At 45.2% G+C, this 16008-nt stretch overlaps 1 long non-coding RNA gene across 1 annotated transcript; it reads left to right on the top strand.

The window, feature by feature from the left end:
- The first annotated feature begins 40 nt into the window (after positions 1 to 40).
- On the top strand, positions 41 to 15007 carry LOC112449142 (uncharacterized). Its single transcript, XR_003037637.2, has 2 exons — positions 41 to 334; positions 14842 to 15007. It is a non-coding gene; the product is annotated as an uncharacterized lncRNA (long non-coding RNA).
- Positions 15008 to 16008: the final 1001 nt, after the last annotated feature.

The following is a 16008-nucleotide window of genomic DNA, read 5'->3' as shown; positions in this document are numbered from 1 at the left end:
AAGTGTGAAAATTGTCCACCGTTGACAATATTCCAAAAAAAAAAAAAAAAAAAAATGACTTAGGAAAAGATTCAGAAGAAATTCCAAATATGGAAATACTTCTGAATGATGACAGCATCAGGGTCATGATCCTGCCATGAAGTCACAAGCAGCCTACAGGCCAGGAGCGGGGGAGAGGCTCCCAAACACTCAGAGGGGAGCACTCCGGAGGGGTGCCGGGTCCCACTGCCATCTAAACCAGTACATGGCCAGCCGTCAGACCCCAGCTCAGGAGTGCAGGGTGAGCGACCCCAACATTGATGCCATGATTGGAGACGGCCCAGCCCCTCAACTGGTATGAACAAGACGTGTGCTGGCAGAAACTGGTTTGAGCTGCTAGTTCAGCCTGTAACACTACCTAATGTTGAAGTGCTAGCCTAGACCCCCCTCCATGGAACTCTCCAGAAGGCCATCCAGCAGGGAGATGATCTCCAACTTTCCCTTCCGAATATTAGCTCTGCCCAAAGTATCCAAAATGGAGGGGACAACACAGGGTTTTTTTTTTTTTTTTAATCGCTTAGTCGCTAAATCATGTCTCACTCTCTTGTGACCCCATGGACTATAGCCTGCCAGGATCCTCTGTCTATGGGATTTTCCAGGCAAGAACACTGTAGTGGGTAGCCATTCCCTTCTCTAGGAGATCTTCCCAGACCAGAGATTGAACCCCTGTCTTCTGCATTAAAAGCAGGCAGGTTCTTTATCACTGAGCCACGTAAAAAGCCCCAGCATGGGCTTATCTTTAGTCATTAGATTTAGGATCAAGTCCTGTATCTAACTATCTAACTATCCAACTCTGTGGGCTTGAATAAGTCACTTACCTGCCTGAGCCCTAGGGCCTTAATCCATGATACCACCAGATAGTCCAGAATTTTCCACTCTTATGATGCAGTGTTATACTCTCTGTATGATTGAGTACTTAAGGGTTCTTCATATCATTTATTTCAAAAGCTCACCTAAGGAGGGGAAAAGACAAACTCTTAAACACAGCATCTCACACATCATTTAACTAAACAGTAAATATGTAGAATATGAGATGAACCTAGATTAGAAAAACAAAATTAGAGCAAGTTTACTGCTGATATGTTGTGGGAGCAATTTTAAATTTCATAGCTTGCTTTCATTTCCTTTCTAAATAAAGGGATTTTGAGATAGAAATTTAGGTTATTGTTGTTGTTCAGTCACTCAGTCATGTCCCACTCTTTGTGACCCCATGGACCACAGCATGCCAGGCCTCTCTGTCCTTCACCATCTCCTGGAGCTTGCTCAAGCTCATGCCCATCGAGTCAGTGATGCCATCCAACCATCTCATCCTCTGTCGTCCCCTTCTCCTCCTGCCTTCTATCTTTCCCAGCATCAGGGTCTTTTCCAATGAGTTGGCTCTTCGTATCAGTATTGGAGCTTCAGCTTCAGCATCAGTCCTTCCAATGAACATTCAGGTTTAATTCCTTTAGGATTGACTGCTTTGATCTCCTTGCAGTCCAAGGGACTCTCAAGAGTCTTCTCCAACACATAGTTGGAGACAAAATTTGATTCCTAAAAGCTCACAGTCTAAATGGGTTACAGGCACACCTCACGTATGGATACTCGGGGCAGAAAAGCTTTCTCTTCAAAGTTTCAATCTTAAGCCTTTTATGGAGTTCGCGTTGTCGGCGGCCACACGTCATGTAGACGGGGGCTTCCTTTCTGAAATATGCCTGGACTGCGCAGCCTGACATGCTTGTAAACCAAATACAGGAACGGCGCTGCAGAAATAATGACTTCATGCCCGGCATCCGCGTCCTATTTCCACTGTTTAACCCCACACACATTGTTCTCATTTCCACTCTTCACGAGACATTTGTTCTTTTCACTGTTCTGTGCTTTAAGTGGATGAGGTTCATCTGGTTTGCTGATGTTATGAAATATGGAATTCGCATATTAATGGTCCTAAAGTCATATGGGAATACTTTGCACCGTGTCTTTGCCACGACGTGGCACTACCTGGTACCGTGCAGAGTGAGTTAACATGATATTAAATTACTGCTTTTGGTGTCACTTGCGTTTCTTATTTTCAGAGGACCTTTGTCCTCCTGTGGGTGAAATGCAACCACTCATGGTCATCCTTGGCGAGCTTATGCAGAGTTTGACCTTTTACATAAAACTATGTGGATCAGCGTATTTGAGGCTTCAGAGGAGGGATGTTGAAAAGGGGTATCGGAGGATGTTAAATTATTTCGTTTGATCAATCTAGTCAAACCCACTGATATATTTTCACAGGAAATTATCTGAGCCTTTTCAAATAGTGTCGGGGGACTTTTCTAGCATATTAACTTTGCCTAAGATAATGTGGGTCAGGGACCCTCTAAGTGAAAGCAAGCAGCTTATCTTGGTTAAATTATTGTAACCAACTGTAACCTAGTATCCTTAAAGATAACCACACCTTCATCTAAAAGCTAAATGGTAATTGCCCTTATCTTTCTTATTAAAATCTTAGCACTTAGTAAAACATGCAGAGGCCAGGGCACCAGTTCTTAAACGTGAGTGTGCACCCACGCCCATGCAGGGCTGACCGAGACACACCAGCGTGTCCTGCCCTGGAGCTTGATTCCGTGGAAGGGGGTTGGGACCAAGGCTTTCCATTTCTAACAAGTTCCCAGGTGGTGCTGGTGCTGTAGACTGGGGATCGCACCTGAAAGCTCCTGGGAGAACACGGAAGGGAGAAGGAGAAACAGAAGGGAGAAGGAGAAACGGAAGGGAGAAGGAGAAACGGAAGGGAGAAGGAGAAACAGAAGGGAGAAGGAGAAACGGAAGGGCAGGCTGATCATAGCTCCGAGATGTCATTTCTACACGCTTTTTCTTCAAGACTTTCTTTTTTTTTTTAATGTGGACCATTTTTAGTCTTTTTTATTGAATTTGTTGCAATACTGCTTCTGTTTCATGTTTTGGTTTTTGGCCAGGAGGCATGTGGGAATCTTAGCTTTCCAACCAGGGATCGAACCTGCACCCCTGCCTTGGAGGGCAAACTCTTAACCGCTGGATTGCCAGGGAAGCCCCTCATTTCTACTCTTGATGTAACTTAAAATACAACTGACAATTAAAAAATGCCAGAACCTGGACTCAAATCCAAATCAGAACTTGAGGATACAGATCTGAAAGCTAAATAATCCCTTGAGAATAGAATCTCCCTTCTATTTCCTTCCCAGTCATTCATACTCATGGTCCTGAGCAGAGCATCCTCCTGAACCACAAGCTCTTAGAAGTGGAAAAAACAGAGCCCCTGTCTTAGCAAACCTAATCAGAGCCAACAGCTGCTTCAGAGGAAAGAATACAGCTTGGGATCCACACACAAGGCTTTGAACCTTGACTCCTGTGCTGAATTTCTTAAGTCTTCTGGCCTTAAGGGACAAAACACACCCACTTTCCCTTAGAACAGGAGGGAATAACGTTCTCCCTTAAATGTTTAGCTGCTGTGTCAAGATCTAACTAAGCCAAGTGTGGGTGTGCAAAAGGACCGCTGTGGCTTCCTTGGTTGCTCAGATGGTGAAGAATCTGCTTGCAATGCAGGACACCCAGGTTCGATCCCTGGGTAGGGGAAGATACCCTGGAGAAGGGAATGGCAACCCACTCTAATGTTCTTGCCTGGAAAATCTCGTGGGCTGAGAAGGCTGGCTGTCTACAGTCCACAGGGTTCTGAAGAGTTGGACATGACTAAGCAACCAATATTTCACTTCAAAGCAATCTGTGGGACTTCTGAGCCTGCAGAATGGAGCTATAAACTAGATTAAATTCATTTCCATCTATGGAGTACAGTGTTTCTATTGAACAACTGAGTCTGATGGACTGAATCTCAGATGGATATGTTGTTAGTGTCCCTTGAAGAGAAGAATGGATGCAGGGACATCACCAGATGGTCAATACTGAAATCAGATTGGTTATATTCTTTGCAGCCAAAGATGGAGAAGCTCTATACAGTCAGCACAAACAAGACCAGGAGCTGACTGTGGCTCAGATCATGAACTCCTTATTGCCAAATTCAGACTTAAATTGAAGGAAGTAGGGAAAATCACTAGACCATTCAGGTATGACCTAAATCAAATCCTTTGTGACTATACAGTGAAAGTGACAAATAGATTCAAGGGATTATATCTGATAGACAGAGTGCCTAAAGAACTATAGACAGAGGTGAGTGCCATTGTACAGGAGGCGGTGATCGAGACCATCCCCAAGAAAAAGAAATGCAAAAAGGCAAAATGGTTGTCTGAGGAGGCCTTACCAATAGCCGAGAAAAGACGAGAAGTGAAAAGCAAAGAAGAAAAGGAAAGATATACCCATTTGAATGCAGAGTTCCAAAGAATAGCAAGGGGAGATAAGTGATAAACACAAAGAAATACAGGAAAACAATAGAATGGGAAAGACTAGAGATCTCTTCAAGAAAATTAGAGATACCAAGGGAACATTTCATTCAAAGATGGGCACAATAAAGGACAGAAACAGTATGGACCTAACAAATGCAGAAAATATTAAGAAGAGGTGGCAAGAATACAAAGAAGAGCTATACAAAAAAGATACTCACAACAAAGATAATCACGATGGTGTGATCACTCACCTAGAGCCAGACATCCTGGAATGTGAAGTCAAGTGGGCCTTAGGAAGAATCACTAAGAACAAAGCTAGTGGAGGTGATGGAATTCCAGTTGAGCTATTTCAAATCCTAAAAGATGATGCTCTGAAAGTGCTGCATTCAATATGCCAGCAAATTTGGAAAACTTAGCAGTGGCCACAGGACTGGAAGAGTCAGTTTTCTTTCCAGTCCCAAAGAAAGGCAATGCCAAAGAATGCTCAAACCACTGCACAATTGCATTCATCTCACACGCTAGTGAAGTAATGCTCAAAATTCTCCAAGCCAGGCTTCAACAGTACGTGAACTGTGAACTTCCAGATGTTCAAGCTGTATTTAGAAAAGGCAGAAGAACCAGAGATCAAATTGTCAACATCTGTTGGATCATCAAAAAAAGCAAGAGAGTTCCAGAAAAATATCTATTTTTGTTTTAATGACTATGCCAAAGCCTTTGACTGCGTGGATCACAACAAACTCTGGAAAATTCTTCAAAATATGGGAATATCTTGACCTTGCTCTTGAGAAATCTGTATGCAGGTCAGGAAGCAACAGTTAGAACTGGACATGGAACAACAGACTGGTGACAAATCGGGAAAGGAGTATGTCACGGCTGTATATTGTCACCCTGCTTATTTAACTTATATGCAGAGTACATCATGAGAAATGCTGGGCTGGAGGAAGCACAAGCCGGAATCAAGATTGCTGGGAGAAATATCAATAACCACAGATATGCAGATGACACCACCCTTATGGCAGAATTTGAAGAAGAACTGAAGAGCCTCTTGATGAAAGTGAAAGGGCAGAGTGAAAATGTTGGCTTAAAGCTCAACATTCAGAAAACTAAGATCATGGTATCTGGTCTCATCACTTCATGGCAAGTAGATAGGGAAACAGTGGAAACAGTGAGAGACTTTATTTTGGAGGGGGCTCCAAAATCACTGCAGATGGTGACTGCAGCCATGAAATTAAAAGACTCCTTAGAAGAAAAGTTATGACCAACCTAGACAGCTTATTAAGAAGCAGAGACATTACTTTGCCAACAAAGGTCCATCTAGTCAAGGCTGTGGTTTTTCAAGTAGTCATGTATGGATGTGAGAGTTGGACTATAAAGAAAGCTGAGCGCCAAAGAATTGATGCCTTTGAACTGTGGTGTTGAAGAAGACTCTTGAGAGTCCCTTGGACTGCATCGAAATTCAACCAGTCCATCCTAAAGGAAATCAGTCCTGAATATTCATTGGAAGGACTGATGCTGAAGCTGAAACTCCAATACTTTGGCCTCCTGATGTGAATAATTGATTCACTCGAAAAGACCCTGATGCTGGGGAAGATTGAAGGCAGGAGGAGAAGGGGATGACAGAAGATGAGATGGTTGGATGGCATCACTGGCTCAATGGACATGAGTTTGAGTAAACTCTGGGAGTTGGTGATGGACAGGAAGGCCTGGAGTGCCACAGTCCATGGGGTCACAAACAGTCGGACACGACTGAGCAGCTGAACTGAACTGAAGAGAAGACAGGCTGGGGAACTCTTGAGTGCTGAGTGCCACTGTAAATGTCCCAGGTGTGGTGTTGGTGGATGCGAGCGTGGCTGAGTAGCCTCAAGTTTTGTGGTCCTAATGATCCTATGGGCACAGACACCTTGGGGCCTCTTTGCCTGATGCCATGAAAATACCCAGTTCTTCCAACTGTGTGGTTCTGAGTCTGTGTTTACAATAAAACATTCTGATCATGGTCTGGCTTCCCCCGATAGGTCTGCCAATTTGAAGTATTTTGGCTTCTGCAACAATAAATCCTCGTAGCTAATGAGTAAGCTGCCTCATTACAGACAGCTGAACACACCAACCAACACTGTCCCCACGCAGTAATCCTTCTTGGTATCTCAGTTGAGAAGGCGTCTGATTATAAGCTGGTTTTTCCTATAGCTTAACCATAGGGACAGAATGTACTGGTCCTGCTGGGTGTGTGTGGCAGTTTTATTCCTCTGAAATTATTAAATTGACATTCTTCTTGCTTTATGCTCTAGTCTAATGAGCTTGGAAAATGTGCTTCTGCCCCCAAGTTGCTGCTCGTAAAGCTGAGGGCCAGATCTCAGACTGAGGTGAATTCTCTGCATCCTGAAGGCCCTGTGTGTGAGCCGGGATGCTGGCTGGGGTCCTTGGTGGTCCAGACGCGAGCATGTGGAGAGGGTCAGCCTTCCGATCTCTGTACCTTCAGGCTACCATTATGGTACCAGCCACTGGATTCTCCTGGGAGGCTCAGATCATGGCTCTAATGCCTGTTCTGACTAGGGATTTAATAAATGGCATAGTCTAACACAGGCTTTATTTCAAAATCTCCTGGGAGAAGAAACCCATACTTAAGACAGTAAAGATTTCTGCCAACTTGTGATGGATCCTCAGTTCCCGTTTAAGTCGCTGGAGTTCACCACCATCCTTCCCTCTTCATCTACCAAAGCGCCGCCTTTGCCTCCAGTGTTCCTGGAGTCTCCACGTTCCGGCTCCCTTCTCCTGCCCAGCGGGGTGGGCTTCATGAGCTTGTGCCCTGCTCAGTCACACACGGTCCCAGGGTCACCAGGACCCTGAGCTGCACTTAACGCTCCGTTGGGTCTTGAGTTTTCATAGTCTCTGCTTGAGGGCTTCACGGAGCCCCAGAGATGGCCACCTCTCTGCTGATGACTTCAAACCTGTACCTTGAATCTGAAAGTCACCCCTACCCTCCAGATGACGTCTAGACCGCTTCCCGAAGGCCACCACCACCTGGGCAGTGACATTTCCTCCCTGAAAGCAAGCACTTCCTCTAACCCGAGAAGGTATTTCCCGACTCAGTGGAAGGAGCCCTCTCTTACTCAGAATTCAGATTGGAAATCTCTCGTGTTCCTCTTTCCTTCCACCTGGCCCGGCTTTGCGTCTCTAGGTCAGACAATCCATCCTCCTGAGAAACCTGTGTTGGCAATCTCTCTTCCCAGCTCTGCTGTCTGTGTGTCCCCCAGGCATGTCCTCCTCAGTGACTTGTTTGTGGGGGTTTGTTCCTCTCATCCATGGCCTTTCAGAAAGGCACCCCTGGTAATATCCTTCTCCTGCTTAAGACTCACTGGGCTTAAGTACTCATCTTTCTGGGGCACAGGAAGACGTCCACTCATAACTATTGCCTTTAATTACAGCTTAACCCCTTCACGTGGGTGTCAGTTCAAGCTAGACCAAACCAGGGGCACATTTCCTAGAATTTCTATGACTCCCATGCTCCCACGGTGGTTGAAATTAACCTGTGCCCGTGGAGTGGGACGTCTGTCTCCTAGTCAGCTGCACGGCGTGTTGGATGCATGTGTGCTGAGTGGCTCAGTCGTGTTTCCCATGCAGCCCCACGGACGTAGCCCACCAGCTCCTCTGTCCATGGATTTTTTTTTTTTTAATTTTCCAGGCAAGAATGCTGGAGTGGGCTTCTGTTTCCTGCTCCCGGGATCTTCCTGGCCCAGGGATCGCATCCCAGGCTCTTGCATCTCCTGCAGAGTGTATGTCCTGCACTGGCAGTCAGGTTCTTCACCACTGGCATCACCACAGTATGCTACAATCTTTTTTTTTTTCCAAGATGAAGCTCTCCCTACAAAGCCACTTCTGATCTCTCCTGGGTGGTCAGGGATGCACTTTTGCCTGGGTGCTTATAGTTCCACGCTTATCATTTCCCTGGCACACTTACCTCAATGAACCAAAATGTTCTTCCACTTTTTTCTGACCACGCCATGCAGCATGTGGGAACTTACTTCCCCAGCCAGAGGTCGAACTCTCACCCTTTGTATCAGAAGGACAGAGACTTTTTTCCTATAATTTTAAAAAATCTATTTTATTTATTCATTTAGCTGTGTCGGGTCCTGGTGGTTGGACGTGGAGTCTTCACTGAATCGTGTGGAGCCTGTCCTTGTGGCGCATGGACTCTAGCTGTGTCCCACGGGCTTCCCTGGTAGTGCCCCTGTATTATACTCCTCTCACTCGTGGTAGTGGTTTAGTCACGAAGTTGTGTCTCACTCTTGCAACCCCGTGGACAGTAGCCCGCCAGGCTCCTCTGTCAGAATGCTGGAGTGGGTTGCCATTTCCTTCTCCAAGGGATCTTCTCAACCCGAGTCTCCTGTGTCTCCTGCTTTACAGGCAGATTCTTGACCAACTGAGCCACTAAGGAAGCTTCTCACCTATACTGCACAGCAACTGTACTTCGACTAAAAAAATACATTCACGAGTAGAGACCAGGGGCTGAAAGGTCAATGATGTGAAAATGTTATGGCAATTGGAGTATGAGGAGAGGGCGTGGTCTGGGCCAGATGCAGGGGAATGACTGGGAAAGAATGCCCAAGAAAACCAAGTGCACCGTGGCGGCCGGGCTCAGGATGAAGTCAACATATGCATTGAGGGGAAGGCCTTGAAAGTGCTCTGGGGTGAGATGAGAAGGAGTTCCCTCCCCTGAGTTGACCGATGCTGGGTCCTGGCTCTGTTAGAGGTGACGAGTCCGGGTGACCGTGTGTGCCCTGTGTGGTGTGCGTGGCAGGGCTGTGCTGATGGTTTAAGGTGGTCAGGGGCTGGGTGTGCAGAAGTCATGCAGAAGAAGCATGATGTTTCTTCAAAGAAGGAATCTCCTTTTATAAATTCACATAAAGATCATCTGTGGATTCTTTGAGATAAATGTGATGTGTCCTTAGAGTGACTCTTGGTTCCTGAACTCAACTTAGGCAGAAAAGGCTTTATTTTCTATAAGACAATTTTAGAGCCCCTTCTTGCAGAGCTGGCAGGATGTGTTGACCTCAGAGTTTGACTCCTTCTCCCAACCTAGTCAATCCTAAAGGAAATCAACCCTGAATATTTACTGGAAGGACTGATGCTGAAGCTGAAGCTCCAATACTCTGGCCACCTGATACGAGGAACCGACTCACTGGAAAAGACCCTGATGCTGGGAAAGACTGAAGGCAGAAGGAGAAGGGGACGGCAGAGGATGAGATGGTTGGATGGCATCACCGACTCAATGGGCGTGAGTTTGAGCAGGCTCCGGGAGATAGTGAAGGACAGGGAAGCCTGGTGTGCTGCAGTCCATGGGGGTTGCAAAGAGTAGGGCAGGGCTGAATAACTGAACAAGAAAACCCGCCTTTCCAGGTCTGTATTATTGAGGAGGGTCCATGGGCAACCGTGTTACATCAACTTCTGCCATCAGCCCACGGGACGCACCAGTGGAGTCTGGGCTCCCACGCCACATGTGGTTACCTGAGCGCCTTCCCTGCTCTGCCTGTGCTGGCCTCTAACTGAGCGGCCCCCACCTGCCTGCCCTGGGCCCTCCCAGGTCTAGGCCTGGGCCTCCGACAAGAATTCAGAATTTCTAGAACCCTGTGTCACCAGTTCCCCTCCAGCCAAGAGAATCTCCTTCCTAACTTTCTCTGTGAGTGTAGTTGCAAGGATATTTTATCTACGTTGAGCATTTGGTATTTTTAGAAACAAAATGCTTGTCTTCTTGCTATGAACTTGTGCAGCCCTTGAGAAATAAGCTTAGCTCACACTATCCGGTTGAGTGGTGGGAAGAAAAGGAATCTGAGAGGAAGAAAAGGAATCTGATGGAGAGGGATTAAAAACAAGGTCATCTAATTAAAAATCGAAAACCTTGACACAAACATTTTTCTCACATCTTCCAGGAAGCTGTATCGTGCTTATTTTGTAACTTTGATTCCATCTCCCCCAAACAATCCCACTTCTCCCATTCAGATATTTGTTGAGCACCTCGTAGGTGCCAGGGACTGTTCTAGATACTGCAAAGACTTTGAGAGAAAATCATGGCCCAGAGGATTTATAGTGAGCTCTGAGAAGCAGTGATCAAGAGGGGATGGGCTGGTGGAAGTGGCCTGGCTTCAGCTGTCAACACTTAGTCACTTAAGGGCCTTTAAAGTTTTTCTGAGGTTGAGCATCGAGCTGAGCCTGGTTTTCTTGTGATTTTCTTTCTTCTTCTTTTTTAAACAGCTAATGAGATTTTTGAGCAGTATGATTACTGGGTAATAAAATTTTGAATTTGAAGAGAGGTCAGACCACAGACCACTTTTCAAAAGTCCTTCCTTTTTTTTTTTTTTCCTGGTTATGTATTAGAAAACTTCTGTGAAATAATAGCTAGGAAAATACTTCTTTGAGTCCAAGAGAATTGTCTTTGTGTTCTTTCTTCCTTTTTCTTTTTTATTTTTTTACCCTGGGGGCCACCTACTTGAGTTTCCGTTTTGCAGTGTTTGCTAAGCGGTTATTGTTATGCATTGCTAATGCACCAAACACAGCTTTAAATAAAACAACAAGGAACCTCTGAAAGGCACTGAATACAAAAATAAGATATTCTCCAAGTACCCTTCATGTAGATTTGCTCTGCCACGAGGGAAACGGACTTTAAAATTAGATCATCTGCTTAGAAACCCTAAGAAGCCAAGTTTTTCCTCTCTTGCTCCTGAAATGGAGAAGTAAAAATCTAGGCCATTTGAAACCAGCAGGAGCAGGGCGGGGAGCGGACAGGCCTGTAACTCAGAGTGACGGGCGGTCGGGCAGGGCAACAGGGGAGGAATCCCCACCCCAGGTGTGTGTGCTTCACAGACAGACGAGCAGCCCCAGGCTTCCCGGGGCAAAGCTTGCCCTTTCAGCTTGTGCTGTTCCCCAGGCGCTGGCAAGGCCCCACAAAAGAGGGTTTTCTCTTTTCTGTGCTTCAAGAGGCTCTTTTCCACAATCTCTTTCCCTTCCTGCCCTCCCCCCACCCCCTTTCAGCTGGTCTGTACCCCCCTCTCCATGCCACTGGTATGCCAAGGGCATCACTGAGATGCACCCCTAAGTGCACCCTGGGGACAGCCTCAGATTCCGGGTTAGTCACTCACGTGTTTGGTGGGTCCGTCTCTAAACTCCAGGGAAGAACTTGCTAGAGGACGGGCAAGATCCCCCGCTCCATACCCTGCCTCGACCCCACCGGGGACGGGGTTGAGGAGTGGGAACCTAGGAACCACTTGCTCCGATCGCGTCCTCTACCTTCTCGGTGGAAAGGGCTACATTCTTTAGACAGAGACGCACTGACATGAGGTTTGTTGTTGTTTAGTCACTAAGTCTTGTCCAGCTCTTTGCCACCCCATGGGCTGAAGTCCACCAGACCCCTCTGTCCATGGGATTCTCCAGGCAAGAATACTGGAGTGGGTTGCCCTTTCCTTCTCCAGGGGATCTTCCCCACCCAGGGATCGAACTCAGGTCTCCTGCATTGCAGACAGACTCTTTATCATCTGAGCCACCAGGGAAGTGGGTTAAATGAGCATAGTAAGTTAGATCATTAAAAACTGCGGTTGGAACCACGCTTGACAAGAGTCCAAGGATACAGGTCCTTGGCCATTGTCATCACTGCCAAGTTATCATTCTCAAGTGCCCGGGTTGCTTGAGATAAGCTTCAAGTTCATTGTCCAGTTTAAAAGGCATCACCAATTAAAAAAAAAAACCCTAGAACCTTAATCATATCTTAATCCTTAATCCTTAATTAAGAATCCTTAATCATATCTCGTCCCCAACACCTGATGTTATCTGCAGGCTGGGCTGCAAGCAGAGGGTGCCCTCTGCACCCTCACCTCGCCTGCCTCCTGCACCCTCACCTCGCCTGCCCCCTGCACCCTCACCTCGGCTGCCCCCGCCCCTGCCCAGCCCCTCCTCTCGGCGGTCTGGCGGCCTTGTTCCCTGTCACAGCCGGCCGGAATGCAAAATGATGAAAATTAATGCTATTATTAAAGGATTTTTCAATTAAATGTGCAGTTTAGAGCCAGATGCTGCTCTCTTAAAGGAAGAGAAGTTTAAGTAAAAAAGCCTGACAGATATTCGTTCCATCTAGCGTGGCAGAATTTATAGTAGATTACAGTCTTTGATTTCTGCGGGCTAAGGTTGTCAGGTCCACTTGCAAATGGGCTGTGGGAACGAGTTGCACTTTTGCAATTTGAAAACATATGGGACATATGGTAAATATTACACCCGTAACTGTTACGACGCTGGGCTTCCTTTCAGGCCCTTTCTTCTTGGCCTCCAGTGTGCTATTTGCAAGCACCCCGTTACCTTTCTCCTCTATCTTCCCTCAGAGTACAGTTTGCTTTATTCTGATGCTTCAGCATCCCAGCGGAAACAAAAATTTAGAAATTAGGTGATTTTTTTTCCCATATGTGACAACGCCATGTTCCCCAGTCTCTGATCCTCTCTGAGCCAAAGTCCATCCCAACTGTTATCCTCATGTGCCAAGATCTACACTGTCTTACTTTTTATTTTTTGCTATCTTACTGAATTCTGTGCATATTTCAGCCACATGACACATTTTTTAAAAAATGGATCAAATCAAAAATATAATAATCAACTCACAGGAATTTAAATGATATTTAACAGAAGGGATGTAGGCTGTTTTAGAAATGAGTTTGGTTTAACCAAACCAGTGATGGTCCAGTGGTTAAGACGAGGTGCTTCCAAGGCCAGGGGCATGGGTTTGATCCCTGGTCAGGGAGCTCTTTCCCACATGCCACACGATGTGGCCAAGCCAAGACAAACCCTGAGTTTGGGTGGTGTGTTTAAGTGGATCAACCAAGTGGTTATCAGTTATTCTTGGCCAAAAAGCACAGGACACAAGTTTCGGGGTTTAAGGAGCTCTGTATAACTAACAATACAGTCCTGTGCACGTTAAAATATGTTGAGACTAGATCTGCTAAGTGTTCTTGACACAAAGTACTATAACAAGCACCCAGAGAAGAACACAAGGAAACTTTGGGAGGTGATCTGTTTTGTACCTTGATAGAAGTGATTCTGTTATAGGTGTACAAGAATGTTCAAACTCACATATGTGTGTGTGTGTGTGTATTTATATATTTATTTATGTGGGACTTCCCAGGTGTCACTAGTTCTAAAGAACCTGCCTGCCAGTGCAGGAGATGTTAAGAGACATGGGTTCAATCCCTGGGCCGGGGAGATCCCCTGGAGGGGGGCGTGGCAACCCACTCCAGTATTCTTGCCTGCAGAATCCCATGGACAGAGGAACCTGGTGGGTTATAATCCATGGGATCACAAAGAGTTGGGCACGACTGAAGCACTTAGCACACGTATGTATTTGTGTATACATATATATATATGTTAAATTTTTTGTATTTCAAAATATTTAAATAAAGTATGTCATAATCTAAATGTCATAATCTGGAAAAGGAGAGATTACTATAGAGCCCAAAGTTCTAAAGAGAATTCAGGTGAAAGGGAAATCATGTCTGATTAGCATGATCAAGAAAATCTCTGTGGAAGACACATTTGGGCTAAGCCTATTAAGGGACATTGTAACAGGCCAAGGTGGAGAATGTTTTACTGGGAAAGGCTCCTGGATGAATTTGTTTGTAGTCTGGTATGCGACATCACCCCCTGTGAGATGGCCTACTGGGTTTCAAACTTGGAAGGGTCAAGAGTAGACCATGATGGACTGGTGATCTCTTAGAACATATGCTCATCGGTTACATCACTAACAACAAATACAGGAGGCTTAGCAGGGCAGCCGGACACCCCTCCAGCTCCTCCCGTGGGCTCTGTGGATCAGCTTAAGAAGCGCTGGAACTAAAGCATATCACGCTTAGGAGCGCTGTCCAGGCCTCCTGACTGGAAGGTCAGGCTGTCTCTCTAGGCCATCACCGGCTCACCGAGGTGACTCTAGCTGTGGGCTAACTTGTCTGTCTATCTCACCCAATCCCCTTTCTCCACTGAATTCAGGGCAATTTTTCTAAAACGAAAAGTCAACTCATAGGGCTTCCAGGGTTAAAACACTTCAGAGGTTCCTCACTGCCTCTAGGAAAAAGTTTAAGCTCTAAAACATGACTCATAAGTCACTCGTGATTGGGTTTCTGCCTGTTTCCCAATCTCTTCACTCCCCACCCCCTCTTACACAGATGCAGGTACACTGGAACGTTCCTTCCATCTCAGCCTGCTCCTGTGGCTGTAGTTCCGGGGAATCTGTTCTCCCCCCATCACTCACCTGAGTCCTTCTCCACTGGGTACCACTTGCTGTAGGAGACCCTCCCTGACATCACAGTCTAGCCCAGAAGCCAGCCTTTTGTAATCGCATAGCAATTACTGCACATGTAAAATAGCTCTTTATTTGTCTGTTACCTACTAGGCAGTAAACTTCATGAAAATGAGAGTTAGCTCATCTTCCTCAACCTTGTATTCCTAGAACCGAGTGCTGTTTCAAGACACAGAAAGCTTTCTACAGATGTTGAAAGAACGATGAAAGGAACGAATAAAAGCATAAGGGAAATTGAAAACATCCATCTTGAGGTTTGGCAGTAAACAAACGGAGGAATGGATTTTACAAACAATAAAAAGAGATTCTAGCAGGACTCTCCGGCTTTTGCTTGATAGAGTGTAAACAACTAGTTTCTTAAATAGAATTTTTACAAGTTGGCAAGATTATAACTAAATTACATCACAGAATATGATTTTTAAGTGGTTTTTGTTACTGTTGGTATGACTCTTTTCACTTATATCCCTCATATTCCAAAGGCATTCCTTAAAAAGCACTTTAGGTACCATTACCGTATTTTTTTTTAGATCTAAAGAATTTTAGATATATTTAGAAATATTCAACTAATGTAAATATTAACTAACTAGAATTAAAAACTAATATTAACTAATTACCCACAAATAGTTCACAAAATACCGTAGAAGCCAAAGTAGTCTGCTAGTTACAAAATGCTGTTTTATAACAAAGGTTAAAAGAGAGTTTCCTGAATTTTTCAGAATTCTAGAGGTGAGCTATAAAGCTCCTGATGTTTCAAGAGCTCTCTCAATCATGCTAACTGTTTAATTTTTTATAGTCGTATATGTTTTAAGCGACTTTAGAATTTTTTTCTTTTTTGCGTTTACATTTCTAATAGCTACAAACATACCCCGAGTTCAAGGACTTTTAACTAAGTCTCAGCCATGCCCTAGTCGTCCCATCAGTGGGTTTCAAGGGAGGGAGTGTTTCTGCGAACCTTCTGAAGTTATATATAAATGTTTGAATTTACTTATGTGCTTTGCCTGCGGGAAGGGTCCATAAGTTTCACGAGCTTTTCAAGGAGATGTCACAGGCACCTTGATGGCTGAGTTCTGAAATATGTTTAATTAATTCTAAAACAGCTGACCACAAGGTAAACATGTGACCAAGAAACAGGTACTGTAAAAGTGATTAAAGCTGCAAAGACCGAAGTACAGAGTCCAGGTTTTATTGCTTCTAATGGCTGAGGGGGTGATAAGGACAAGTGAATGTGGATTGGCACAGCAGAAGCAATCATTTTGCAAGGTTCATGGTCAAATTCTTAAGTAGCTCATCTTTTGAAAACCACTCTGGTGCTAGGAG

Source organism: Bos taurus, chromosome 12 (genome assembly GCF_002263795.3).
Source record: "Bos taurus isolate L1 Dominette 01449 registration number 42190680 breed Hereford chromosome 12, ARS-UCD2.0, whole genome shotgun sequence".
Taxonomy (NCBI): domain Eukaryota; kingdom Metazoa; phylum Chordata; class Mammalia; order Artiodactyla; family Bovidae; genus Bos; species Bos taurus.
This window is presented reverse-complemented; position numbering and strand designations above follow the sequence as displayed.